Below are 15297 nucleotides of genomic sequence, written 5' to 3'. Positions count from 1 at the left end.
TTGATTCCATCATTAGTATCACAAAGATTCTCTTCTGCAAAACAGGTATGAATCTTTCTGCACAGGTTTTGCCAGAATATTTTTTTTATTCAAAATAAACTTTATTCATAATAAAAGAAACTATATACAATAATAAAAACTGTTCAAACCTTTACATTCGTGTACAGTTCAATTCTTAGTGTTACCTTTTTATATATTAAAAAAACACAGCACCGATGCCACACGTGTGGTTCCCTGGGGTGATACCTCAATCCCATACTTACAACATTTGAGCGGCTTCCTTGCCTGACCCTGCCCCTCCTTCTCCTGTGGCAGAAGAACCCTAAACTGTCATCCTTCCCCACCGAGCCCTTGCACTGGCTGCACCCAGCTTCAGTACGTCCCTCAGCACGTACTCCTGCAGCCTGGAATGTGCCAGTCGGCAGCATTCCCCTACGGACATCTCACAGTGCTGGGAGACCAACAATTTTCGGGCAGACCAAAGGGGGTCTTTCACCGAGTTGATGAACTTCCAGCAGCAGTTGATGTCCGTCTCTGTGTGTGTCCCCGGGAACAGCCTGAATATTTGATACAAACTCTGGTCCACTTTTTGGAATGTGAGAATTTTAGAACTGATGGTTGCTGAAGAGTTAGCCAAGCTTGCATTCTCTTTTCTGTGAGTGTGAGTGGCAAATTGATGATATTACTGTGCTGTACTGGTAAAAGGTCTCAGTCTTGACTTACATGGGGAGTGAAATCAGACAATGCCAGGTAGGATTCCCTTATGATACATTCCAGCTGATAATAAAATTAATCTTTATGCTATTTCTAATTCTTTTTACAAAAAGTTGGTTGGATAAAAACTGAATGAAATTAAGTTATAGATTTCAAAGAGTCACTTCTAATTTAAATATTCAAATAAATAGTGTAGTTCTACCATGGTTTATGAACAGATGCACCACTAAAACAATTTAAGATGTTTGTTTACTTATTCTAGTTTAACCCTTTAAAATTTAGCTGCTCAAAAATTATAAAGTGTGGCTTTTCGCTGCTAGTTTTGCAGTAAGTGCTAACCTTATAACATATTGACTTAATTAAATGAGGATGGCTATCTATTAGGCTAAATGATATTTTCCATTGGCAGTCTAAAATGCTTGTCTATGCAAATGACGATTCTAGTTAATTGAAGATTTCCTATTGGTCACAGCTTAATCATTTTGCTTAAGTAACAATATTGAAGTCAATATCTCCAGCACAGAACAGCTGTCATTGTCTTCCCACACTTCAGAAATTCTTTCTGACATAAACTGTCTCTGTTACTCTCATCCTAGTGGGAAGCAGTGACCTTCATTTGACATTTTTACCTTTAACAGGTCCATAATGGTTCTCTCTCACCAGTCTCAAGTGGCTGCTAATTCTTCCCATTATCTAAAACCTTCTTTATTACTGAGGATAAACTAACCGGTCTGCAATTACTAAGTTAATTCCTATGCATTTCTTTTGAACAAGTGTGTAAAATATTTGCAAATTTCTGGATATAAGACAATGTCCCTGAGTGCTCAGATTATGGCCATGGCCTCTGTTGTTTCACCTGTAAATTCCTTCGGCAACCTATAATATATTCCCATTTGAACCATGTGATTAGAACCCCAGGCTGACCAAGTGCAGCTGTTTTTTTAGCACTTTCTCTATCAATTTTTAGCCCATTCAAAATCTCAATCATATTTTCCTTTGTGGAGACTCCAGCAACATCCTCTTCCTTGATAAAGGCTAATGGTAAGAGCTCATTTAATGCCTCAGCTATGCCCTCTGATTCCATGAATAGATTTTCTTTTTTGGTCCTTGATCAGTCCAGCATCTCCTCTTACAACCCTTTTCCTGTTCACACACCTATTTTTGGATTTCACGTTTGCTGAGTTTTTTTCCCATGTCATCTCATTTCCTTTTTTAACTTCTTCACTGAAGTTTCTGTAAACAGCCTGGTTCTCACTTGTGATAACAACTTAGCATCTATAGCATCCTCTTTTTTTTCTATCTTTGTGGCCATTTGCAGAGGTCTGGCTTAAGTTTTCTCTACTCTTCTCCCTTGGTACCTAGGCTCTAGCTGAAACATATATACCCTTGGGTTTTTATTCTGCCATATATATGAAAGAATTTTAGAATCAATAGTATCGAAAAAGGATTTTGAGATGAAGGTTGGAACTGCCTGGAATAAATACAAAAATTTTGGTAAAATATTCATCTCAACCGCATTAATTCGACCAATCAATGATAGAGACAATGGGGACCATTTAGTAAACAATTGTTTAACGTGATTGATTAAGGGTAGAAAGTTAACTTTGAATAAGACCTTGTGCTTCTTGGTACTTTTAACACCCAAATAAGTAAAATAATCAGTCACTAATCTAAATGGTAATTGCCTATAAATTGGGACTTGCATATTTAATAAGAAAAGCTCACTCTTATTAAGATTTAATCTAGAACCAGAGAAGACACTAAACTGAGCAAGCAGTGATAGTGCTGCAGGGATGGATTTCTCAGAGTTAGAGATATAAAGTAACAGGTTATCTGCATATAGTGATATCTTATGCATCCCCTTTCCATGAGTGATACCAAATATGTTAGAAGAGTCCTGAAAGGCAATTGCCAAGGGTTCCAAGGCAATATCAAATAATAAAGGACTTAAAGGGCAGCCCTGTCTAGTGCCTTGAAAAAGCCTGAAAAAGGGGGAACTCTGATTATTAGTAAGTATTGAAGCCAAAGGTGTATGGTAAATCAATTTAATTGCGGATATAAAATTTGTGCTAAAATTAAATTGCTCAAGCATGTTAAATAAATATTCCCATTCGACTCTATCAAACGCCTTCTCGGCATCTAGCGAGATAACACATTCCGGAATTGTAGATGAAGGGGTATATACAATATTCATTAACCTCCTAATATTAAAATGCAATTAGCGATTTTTAATGAATCCTGTCTGGTCATCAGAAATAATTTGTGGAAGTACCTTTTCCAGTCTAGAAGCCAATATTTTAGAAAAAAATTTTGGAGTCCACATTCAATAAAGAGATAGGTCTGTAAGATGCGCATTCAGTAGGATCTTTATCCTTTTTAAGAATTAAAGAGATAGTTGCTTCATAAAAGGATTCTGGTAATTTACTTGCTGATAGGTCATCTTTAAAAGTTTTACCTAACCAGGGAGAGAGAAGATCAGAAAAGGATTTAAAAAATTCAACTGTATACCTATTGGGACCAGGTGTTTTACCTGAATTCATTGAAGAAATTGCTTTCTTTATTTCTTCTTCTGAAATGGGTGCATCTAATATTAAACATTCACTAAGTGATAATTTTGGAATCTTCAAATTCCTTAAAAATTTATGCATTGATGTAGAATCCTCAGGAAATTCTGATTGATATAAAGGACTATAAAATTCTTGAAAATATTTATTAATTTGATCATGGTCCACCGTGTAATTACCATCTCGTTTACGAACTTTAATAATCTGACGTTTAGTCGAAGTAGCTTTCAGTTGGTTGGCCAATAATTTACCAGATTTATCACCTTGTATATAAAACTGACTCCCAGTTTTGAGTAGTTGATTTTCATTTAGAGATGTTAATAATAAACTGTGTTGCAATTGAAGTTCAATTCTCTTTTTATAAAGCTCCAAATTGGGAGCATCAGAGTATTTTTTATCGATTTCTTTAATCTTATCAACCAATATGCGTAATTCATTATTAGTTCGTTTTTTCAATCCAGCAGAGTATGAAATAATTTGACCACAGATATAAGCTTTAAAGGTATCCCATAATATCCCACTGGAAATTTCTTCTGTAGAATTAGTTGAGAAGAAAAAGGAAATCTGTTCTTTAATAAAGTGAACAAAGTCTAAATCCTGAAGTAAAGAAGAATTGAATCGCCATTGTCTGGCACCAGAGGCTACGTCCAGTAATTTGATTGATAGTTTCAATGGCGCATGATCAGAAATGGCAATTGCATCATACTTACAGTCAATAACAAATGGAGCTAATCGAGAGTCAATAAAAAAGTAATCAATCCTAGAGTAGTTGTGATAAACATGAGAACAGAATGAAAACTCTTTATCATATGGGTGTAGAAATCTCCAAACTTCTAAAATTCCAGAATCATCTAAAAAGGAATTAATAAAGACAGCAGATTTGTTTGGAAGTACTTGATTCAATGCAGATCTATCCATTAAAGGGTTTAAACAACAATTGAAATCTCCACCCATGATCAACGTATATTCATTTAAATTAGGAAAAGATGCAAATAATTGTTTAAAGAACTTGGGATGATCAACATTAGGTGCATAAACATTAACCATGACAACTTTTTTAATTATGAAGTAAGCCAGTAATTAATAGAAATCTACCATTTGGGTCTGAGGTTGTTTCATGATGAACAAATGAAATCGAGGAGTCTATAAAAATAGAGACCCCTTTCACCTTTGCTTGTGAATTAGAATGAAACTGTTGACCCCTCCAAAATCTAAAGAAGCGCCTGATTATCCCCTCTCCTATTATGAGTCTCTGTGAACAAAAATAATCTGAGCATTCAGTCTATGAAAAACTTTAAAGATCTTATTCTGCTTAATTGGATTATTTAACCATTCGTATTCCATTAAACAAAATTAATCATATTATCCATTTTAATAGACTAAAATGTATGGAGTGTAACGGCTTAACCTTGCTGCACAGGAGAATCATTAATAGGAAGAGGAAAAAGAGTTCAAAGAGGAGCCAGATACGACAATTCAGACATATTTGTAGTTTTAACTCAGTCCAGAAGAAAAAAAAACTAAACTAAAAACAGCCCCACCCCCCCACCCACAAAAGCTCGAAAACTGGCCAATAGACAGCCAGTAATGTTACTCACTAAATCCCTTAACCCCACCTCTTTTGGTGGCAAATCTCCAAGTTAAAAGGAATACAAAACACCACCAGTAGTCAAAACATGAAGCTACAAGCACCCAATAAACATTTTGGAATTATAAACATTGAGAGAAGATGACTTGCTGAGAAAATTCTACGCAGTCAAAAATACTGACAGTCGACATTTAAAAAATACAATCTTACTATTATTTCAAAAGAAAAAAAGCAATCAATCACCCAGTCAGATTCTTAATTATTTCAAAAATAAACCATTAAAATATTAAAGTAGAATAATATAAGGGAAAAAAAATTGTAAAATGGAAACATGATAAGTATCCATGTTCCAGAACCAAACACGAAAGTGTTAACAAAGGGCAGAAAAGGTCTCCGGACTTAAAACGTTCAAATCTGTGAGTTAGTTATTACCTTGTAGACCAAATAGGCATAAAAATCAAAGAATAGCACATATATTAACCATCTGAAGTCAAAAGTTAATCTTTGAAAAATTCTTCAGCTTCATTCATGGAATTAAACCATTTGCATGATTTGCGCGGAGTACAATCCTCAGACATGCTGGGAACAGCAATGCAGGTTGATACTTCCCTTGGTAAAGTCGCGACATAATCGGTTTATAATGCAATCTCTCTTTCATAACTTCTGGGCTGTAACCTTCAACCAGACGAAACTTCCAATCTTTATATTGGATCATTCCTTGACGACGAGCGATTCGAATCAAATGCTCTTTAGTACTCAGATGGTGAAATCTCAATAGTACTGGCCGTGGTTGTTGCTCTGCTGGGGGTTTTGGTCTGGATGCACAGTGGGCATGATCAAGTATAGGATGTACAGAGAAAACTTCAGAGCCAAACACATCCATCAGAAGTTTGGAAAAGAATTCAATGGGATTACCAGTTTTAGCATCTTCACAAAGGCCAATAATCCTCAAATTGTTCCTCCAACTTCGACTTTCTAAATCAATAAACTTCTGTCTTTGCTGTTCCAGTATTTGGGTGGTCGCAGTTAAATCCTTTTCCAGTGAGCTCAGTCTGGCATCTCTCTCTTTGCCAGCTTTGTCCAGTTCAGCATTTAATTGCTGTTGTTTAACATTTTCCCATTTAAGTGTTGTTAGTCTGTCTTCAGTCTCCTTTAACAGCGTTTCCAAAGTGGAAAATTTCTGATCAAGTTTTCTATCCAGGAGTTTAGAAATAGCTTCCAAAGTAAGTTGAATCTCCATTCCCCTTGCTTTCAGCTGCAGCTTTAGCTCTGGTGTTCATTTCTGGCAGTTAAAAATCAAAATCCAATCTTATAGAAGTATTATAATATAAAAGTCTTATTTGGGGGTGGTGTACAAAAAAATTAAAAGTGAGTGGAGCAGTGCCAAGATATGACCTACTCCATCTAGTGCCACAAGAGTTAAGTAAGAAATATTTACAGAAATTAAAAAAAGGATGGCGGTATGGCTTTGCCTAACTTTAGATTTTACTACTGGGCAATTAATATTTGATATTTATTTTTTTGGACACAAGATTTAGATATAATTCAATATCCCCGATGGGTGTATGAGTCTGTGCAAGGGTTTTCATTAGCTTCTATTTTAGGAGCCTCACTCCCTTTTGCACTTACTAAATTGAGTAAACAAATGATTTACCCAATAACTAAACATACAATACGAATATCGTTTCAATTTCGTAAATTTTTGGATTGAATAAATTAATTTTGGTCAAGTCCTATCCAATCCAATTTTTTTCTTTCAATCATCCAGAATTGATTTAGATTTTTCTTTATGGATAATGAAGGGAATAACATGCTTTCATGATCTATTCATTGATAATTGTCTTTTGTCTTTTGAACAGTTGTCTAATAAATACAATTTGCCTAGATCACATTTTTTTCGATATTTACAGATCAGAAAATTTTTAAAAGTTATTTTACCTACTTTTCCGATACCTCATACAATTGAAATTACAGAAAAAATGTTAGGTTTTAATCCTTATCAGAAGGGCTTGATAGCAATAATTTATGACCTGATTATGACATTATGTTTAGAGTCACTTGATAAATTTAAAATGAATGGGAAAGAGAACTCCAGATATTCTTACCTATAGAGACATGGAAGAAAATTCTCCAATTAGTTAATACATCTTCAATGTGTGCTAGACACTCTTTGATACAGTTTAAGGTGGTTCACAGGACCCATATGTCAAAGGATAAGTTAGTCTGTTTTTATCACCATATAAATCCTATATGTGACAGATGTAATTCGGAGGTGGTTTCCCTGACACATAAGTTTTGGTCCTGCCCTCTTTTGGAAAAACATTGGAAAGACATTTTAATATTATTTCAATTGTATTGAATATTGATTTACAACCTCATCCTATTACTGCAATTTTTGGGTTACCAATGATGGATTCTGGCCATTTATCCGCTTCAGCTTGTCGTATGATTGCATTTGTTACTTTAATGGCCAAGAGATCCATTCTATTTAATGGAAGGATCCTATACCTCCCACCACATTTCAATAGTTTTCTCAAACTATAACATGTTTAAACTTAGAAAAAATTCAGAGTGGTAGTGTTGATCCTTCGCTTAAATTTGAGGAAGTTTGGAGTCCATTTATTCAGTATTTCCATAGATGTAAGCAGACCTTTTTCAAATCCCTTTCAATAACCTCTTTATTTGAATATAGAGGAGTGGAGCTAACGACATAATAATGTTTTGTTTTAACCAAAGAAATAACAGTCCAGCTTTTTTTTTGGAAGTTTTTGGTTTGCTTTTGTCTATTTTTTTTTAATTTTGGGGTTCTCTTTTCATATAATTAAATTTCTTTTCAAATTCTTTTGTATCATGTTCACTTAGTAAGAGATTGGGAGGTTCAGATTATATATTTTACTCCGTGAGTGTATATGTCAACTGCTATTATTGTAATCCCGATCTCTTCGCACCATGTGTATAATCACTACTGTTATGTATATTAATTTGAAATTTAATAAAAAGATTGAAAAAGAAAGAAACATATATACCCTAAAGACAGACCATTATTCAATTATCACTTTGCCTGCTTGGATTTGATTGCTGTTTTCCCAGGGCAGATCATTACTTATCCTATTGAAACTAGCCCCTCTCCAAAAGACAACTTTCACCTTGGATTGGTGTCTAATATGAAAATTGATGTTGATAGTGAGGAGGATAGAGGTGAGTCTCTGTGCCTGAGCTGGTGACTTTTACTTGCAGAGTCGGGAGTTGGAGCGAGATTTGGAGCAGGACGCTTGAAAACAGGTGAGTCTCTGTGCCTAACTGGTGAGTTTCACCTTGCAAGAGTCTAAACGAGGTACATTGTTACCTGCTGATTGGCTTATCAACAGCAGCAAATAAAGGTAAGGCAAGTATAAATGGAGTGGCCATTTTGGGAGCGGCTAGTGTTAGAGTGGAGAGCTGAGGCTTTGGTTCAAGAGGCTTCAGTGAGAAGAGGTGAAGGTAAGTCTCCGGTAAGTTCATTTCCTTCTTCTTTCTTTGATTTGGTGTTCCCTGTAGTGCAGAGTAGTGAGAATGGCTCCAGGGTCAGTGATGTTTTCAGCTTGTGAGATGTGGGAGTTCTGGGAGACATCCAGTCTCCCTGATAACTACATCTGCACAAGGTGCATCCAGCTGCAGCTCCTTACAGACCTGTTAGGGAAACTGGAGCTGCAGCTGGATGACCTTCGGCTCCTATGGGATACAGATGAATACATAGACAAGAGCTATAGGGAGGCAGTCACTCCGAGGTTGCAGGAGGTAAGTAGCTGGGTGACTGTCAGGAGAAGGACGAGAATAGGCAGATAGTTCAGAGTACTCCTGTGGCCGTTCCCCTCAATAACAGCTATACCATTTTGGATACTGTTGGGGGGGGGGGGGTCGGCCTACCAGAGGAAAGCTGCAGTGACCAGGTCTCTGGCACTGAGCCTGGTCGTGTGGTGCAGAAGGGAAGGGGGGGAGAAGAGGAGAGCGGTAGTGATGGATTCCAATGCAAGAGGGGCAGACAAGATATTCTGTAGATGTGAAAGAGACTCCCAGATGCTATGTTGCCTCCTGGGTGCCAGGATCAGGTATGTCTCGGATTGGGCCCACAGCATTCTGAAGGGGGAAGGTGAACAGCCAGAGGTTGTGGTACATATTGGTACCAATGACATAAGTAGGAAAAGAGATGAGATGCTGAAGAGGGAATATAGGGAGTTAGGTAGGAAGCTGAAAAGCAGGATCTTGAGGGTAGTAATCTCTGGATTGCTGCCTATGCCACGTGCCAGTGAGGGTAAGAATAGGATGATTTGGCAGATGAATGTGTGGCTGAGAAATTGGTGCAGGAGGCGAGGTTTCAGATTTATTGATCATTGGGATCTCTTCTGGGGAAGGTATGACCTGTACAAAAGGGATGGGTTACACCTGAACTGGAGGGGGACCAATATTCTTGTGGGCAGGTTTGCTAGAACTGTTGGGGAGGGTTTAACCTAGTTCAGCAGGAGGATGGGAACCAGAGTGATAGGTCAGAGCTTGGTTCATTTACTGTACAAGTAGATGCAGAGTGTAGAAAGACTGTCAGGAAGGATAGGCAGTTGAAAGGGCAAAATTTCAGTCAGTTGGATGGGCTAAAGTGTGTCTACTTTAATGCAAGAAGTATCAGGAACAAGGCTGATGAACTAAAAGCGTGGGTAAGTACGTGGACCTATGACACGGTGGCCATTACAGAGACTTGGCTGTCACAAAGGCAGGAATAGCCGCTGGATAGTCTGGGGCTTAGATGTTTCAAAAGGGACAGGGGTGGAGGTAAAAGAGGAGCGGGAGTGACTTTGCTGATCAGGGACAGAGTCACAGCTGTAGACAGGGAGGATGTCCATTGAGTCAGTGTGGGTGGAAGTTAGAAATAGAAAAGGAGCCACCACTCTATTGGGAGTATTCTACAGACCTCCCAATAGCAGCAGAGATGCTGAGGATCAGATCGGGATGCAGATTTTGGAGCGCTGCAAAAATAACAGCGTTGTCGTCGTGGGTGATTTCAACCTCCCGAATATTGATTGGCACACCTTTAATGTAAAGGGGATAGATGGGACGGAGTTTGTTGGGTGAATACAGGAAATATTCCTGACACAGTATGTGGACAGGCCGACTAGAGGAGAGGCCATACTGGACCTGGTACTAGGCAATGAGCCTGATCAGGTTTCAGATCTCTCAGTGGGAGAGAATTTTGGAGAAAGTGACCATAACTCCTTGACCTTTACCATTGCCTTGGAAAGGGATAGGAGCAGACTATATGGAAAGTATTTAATTGGGGGAGGGGGAATTATGATACTATTAGACAGGAACTTGGGAGTGTAAATTGGGAACAGATGTCCTTGGGGAAGTGCAGAGTGGAAATGTGGAGGTTGTTTAAGGAATACTTGCATGGGGCTCTGGATAAGTTTGTCCCATTGGGGCAGGGTAAGGATGGTAGAGTGAAGGAACCGTGGTTGACACAAGATGTAGAATATCTTGTCAAGAGGAAGAAAGAAGCTTACCTAAGGTTTAGAAAGCATGGAACAGACAGGGCTCTGGAGAGTTACAAAGTAGCTAGGAGGGAGCTTAAGAATGAACTTAGGAGAGCTACGAGAGAGCATGAGAAGTCCTTGGCGGAGAAGGATCAAGGAAAACCCAAGCTGTTCTGCACGTATGTGAAGAATAGGAGGATGACTAGAGTGAGGGGAGGACCGATCAGGGATGAAAGAAGAAACATGTGCCTGGAGTCGGAAGAGGTTGGGGAGGTCCTTAATGAATACTTTGCTTTGGTATTCACCAGAGAGAGAGAGAGAGACCTTGACGTTTGTGAGGATGGCATACGACAGACTGATATGCTAGAGCATGTCGATGTGAGGAAAGAGGATGTGCTGGAACTATTGAAAGACATTAGGATAGATAAGTCACCGGGGCCGGATGGGATATATCCAAGGTTATTATGGGAACCTAGGGAAGAGATTGCTGCGCCATTGGCGATGATCTTTGCGTCCTTACTGGCCACAGGAGTAGTGCTGGAAGACTGGAGGGTGGCAAATGTTGTTCCTTTCCTTAAGAAAGGAAGTAGGGATAACCCTGGGAATTACAGACCAGTGAGTCCTCAGTGGTGGGCAAATTACTGGAGAAGATTCTTAGAGACAGGATCTATGGGCATTTAGAGGAGCATTAGCTGATTAGGGACAGTCAGCATGGCTTTGTGAGGGGCAGGTTGTGCATCATGAGCGTGATTGAATTCTTTGAGGATGTGACAAAGCACATTGATGAAGGTAGAGCAGTGGATTTGGTGTACATGGATTTTAGTAAGGCGTTTGATAAGGTTCCTCATGGAAGGCTTATTCAGAAAGTCTGGAGGCATGGGGTCTAGGGAAACTTGGCTATGTGGATTCAGAATTGGCTTGCCCAGACTAGACAGAGGGTGGTGGTAGACAGAGCGTATTCTGCTTGGAGGTCGGTGACCAGTGGTGTTCTGCAGGATTCTGTTCTGGGACCCCTGCTCTTTGTGAGTTTTATAAATGACTTGGATGAGGATGTGGAAGAGTGGGTTAGTAGGTTTGCTGTTGATACAACAGTTGCTGGTGTTGTGGATAGTGTAGAAGGTTGCTATAGATTACAACAGGATGTTGATATACAAAGCTGGGCTGAGAAGTGGCAGATGAAGTTCAACCTGGAGAAGTATGAACTTTGGAACATCGAATTCGAAGGCAGAATACAAGGTTAATGGCAGGATGCTTTGTGGTGTGGAGGAACAGAGGGATCTTGGGGTTCACGTCCACAGATCCCTCAAGGTTGCCATGCAGGTCAATAGGGTTGTTAAGAAGGCGTATGGAGTGTTGGCCTTCATTGGTCGGGGTATTGAGTTCAAGAGCCGCGAGGTGATGTTACAGCTCTATCGAACTCTGGACAGACCACACTTGGAGTATTGTGTTCAGTTTTGGTCACGTCAATATAGAAAGGATGTGGAAGCTTTAGAGAGGGTGCAGAGAAGATTTACAAGGATATTGCCTGGATTGGAGAGCATGTCTTAGAGGATTGGCTGAGTGAGCTGGGGCTTTTCTCTTTGGAGAGAAGGAGGATGAGAGGTGACTTGATAGAGGTGTACAAGATGATAAGAGGCATAGATCAAGTGGACAGCCAGAGACATTTTCCCAGGGTTAAAATGGCTAACACAAGGGGACATAATTTTAAGCTGATTGGAGGAAGGTATAAGGGGGATGTTGCAGGTAAGTTTTTTTTTACAGATTGGTGGGTGTGTGGAATGCACTGCTGGCAGAGGTTGTGGGGGCAGATACATTAGGGACATTTAAGGGATAGACACATGAATGATAGAAAAATGGAGGGCTATGTGGGAGGGAAGGGTAAGATAGATATTAGAGCAGGATAAGATGCTGACACAACATTGTGGGCGGAAGGGCCTGTACTGTGCTGTAGTGTTCTATGATAATCTTAGGTTACAAACTAATATTGATTAGCTGGTAAATTGAGCAGAGCAACAGCAGAGAGAATTTAATCCTGACAAGTGTGAGTTAATGCTTTTTTCGATGTCTGATAAGAGTAGGACATGTACCATTAATGGTACAACCCTCAGTAGTACTGAGGAACATAGGGACATTGGTGTGCATCCTTAAATCCCTAAAGGTGGCAGCACAGGTAGAAAGGGTAGTGAAGAAAGCATGCTGGGGCATGGAATATAAGAGCAGGAAGGTTATTGTACAGAGAAACAAACAAAACTGCACATGCTGGAATCTGAAACAGAAATGATGGAAGAACTTAGCCAGTCAATCAGCATCTGTGGAAAGAGAAACCAGGAAGTGTTTTGGGTCAGAGTGGAGGGTTGTCAGTGTGGTCATTGTCCAACCTTATAGAACTTTGGTTACATGACAGCCAGAATATTATGTACAGTTGTGATCACCATACTATAGGAAGGATGTGAAACAGAGGGCATAGGTTTAAGGTGAGAGGTGGGAGGTTTAAATGGCATCAGATGGGTATGTTTTTCCCTAGAGTGGTTGGAATCTGGTACGCAATGCTGAAAAGGGGTGGTGGACACAGTGACTCTCATAACATTTAAGAGGCATCTGAATGAGCACTTGAATTGCCCAGGCCTATGAAGCTGCAGGCCAAGCGCTGGTAAATGGGATTGGTAATGGATGGGTACTTGATGATCAGCATGGATAGGGTGAACAGAAGGTCCTGTTTCTGTGCTGCATAACTCCACGAAAAACCAATGAACAACTGCAGGGCATCCCTAGATAATGAACAGGTTCTGTTTTTATAGGTGTCCTCAAGTCCATTTTGTCCATAAGTAAGAAAATGCACAAAAAAAAATCACTGAATATGGTAACCATACCTTCAAGGTATTGTTCTGAATGGCATCAAAAGCACAAGTCTGATTATAAATATATCAATATACCTTTATAGAGGTATACAAAATCATGAGGGGCATAGATAAGGTGAATGGTCACACTCCTTTTCCCAGGGTAGGGAAGGTGATAGGGGAAAGATTTAAAGGAGACGTAAGGGGTCAACATTTTCATACAGATGGGTATATTGAATGAACTGCCAGATGAAGTGGCTGACACAGGTACAATTAATGTTTAAAAGACACTGAGACAGGTACATGGATAGGAAAGGCCATAGGCCAAACCAGGCAAACAGGACTAGCTCAGGGAGGCAACCTTGGCTGGCATGGAGAAGTTGGGCCAAGGGGCTTTTTTCCATGCTGTGTGAGTCTAATAACAATTACTAAAGGTGGAGGGAGAGAGAGAGGAACCTAGTTCTTGTAGACTAGTAGAAGGGTCTTGCCCTGAAACGTCAACTGTCCATTTCCCTCCACAGCATCTCGTGTGTTCCTCCAGCAGATTGTTGCACCAGACTCCAACATCTGCAGTCTCTGGTCTCTCCAGAAAACTAGTTCTGCCACCTATTGGAACAAATAAATAAACATAAAGTTGGGCACACCTGGTCAAAATTTGTTACCGTGAATAGCTAAGTGAGTAAAAGATGACCTGATTTCCAAAAGGCATAAAGTTAAAGATGACACATTTCTTTAATATTTTAAGCAAGATCACTGTTTTATTTCCATCTTTTACAGTTTCAAAATAACAAAAAAAGGAAAAGGGCCTGAAACAAAAGTTTGGACACCCTGCATGGTCAGTACTTCGTAACACCCCCTTTGGCAAGTATCACAGCTTGTAAACGCTTTCTGAAGCCAGCTAAGAGTCTTTCAATTCTTGTTTGGGGGATTTTCGCCCATTCTTCCTTGCAAAAGGCTTCTAGTTCTGCGAGATTCTTGGGCCGTCTTGCATGCACTGCTCTTTTGAGGTCTATCCACAGATTTTCGATGATGTTTAGGTTGGGGGACAGTGAGGGCCATGGCAAAACCTTCAGCTTGTGCCTCTTGAGGTAGTCCATCGTGGATTTTGAGGTGTGTTTAGGATAGTTATCCTGTTGTAGAAGCCATCCTCTTTTCATCTTCAGCTTTTTTTACAGACGGGGTGATGTTTGATTCTAGAATTTGCTGGTATTTAATTGAATTCATTCTTCCCTCTACCAGTGAAATGTTCCCTGTGCCACTGGCTGCAACACAAGCCCAAAGCATGATCGATCCACCCCCCATGCTTAACAGTTGGAGAGGTGTTCTTTTCATGAAATTCTGCACCCTTTTTTCTCCAAACATATCTTTGCTCATTGCGGCCAAAAAGTTCTATTTTAACTTCATCAGTGCACAGGACTTGTTTCCAAAATGCATCAGGCTTGTTTAGATGTTCCTTTGCAGACTTCTGATGCTGAATTTTGTGGTGAGGACGTAGGAAAGGTTTTCTTCTGATGACTCTTCCATGAAGGTCATATTTGTGCAGGCGTCACTGCACAGTAGAACAGTGCACCACCACTCCAGAGTCTGCTAAATCTTCCTGAAGGTCTTTTGCAGTCAAACAGGGGTTTTAATTTGCCTTTCTAGCAATCCTACGAGCAGTTCTCATGGAAAGTTTTCTTGGGCTTCCAGATCTCAACTGGACCTCCACCATTCCTGTTAACTGCCACTTCTTAATTACATTACGAACTGATGAAACAGCTACCTGAAAACGCTTTGCTATCTTATAGCTGCCTCCTGCCTTGTGGGCATCATTTATTTTAATTTTCAGAGTGCTAGGCAGCTGCTCAGAGGAGCCCATGACTGCTGATTGTTGGGACAAGGTTTGAGGAGTCAGGGTATTTATAAAGCTTTGAAATTTGCATCACCCGGCCTTTCCTAATGACGACTCTGAACAAGCCATAGCCCTAACAAGCTAATGAAGGTCTGAGACCTTGGTAGAAGTTATCTGAGAGCTCAAATCTCTTGGGGTTCCCAAACTTTTGCATTCCACTGTACGTAGGACTTCCGAATTTAATAATATTATGGGAACTCGT

Source organism: Pristis pectinata, chromosome 8 (genome assembly GCF_009764475.1).
Source record: "Pristis pectinata isolate sPriPec2 chromosome 8, sPriPec2.1.pri, whole genome shotgun sequence".
Taxonomy (NCBI): domain Eukaryota; kingdom Metazoa; phylum Chordata; class Chondrichthyes; order Rhinopristiformes; family Pristidae; genus Pristis; species Pristis pectinata.
This window is presented reverse-complemented; position numbering follows the sequence as displayed.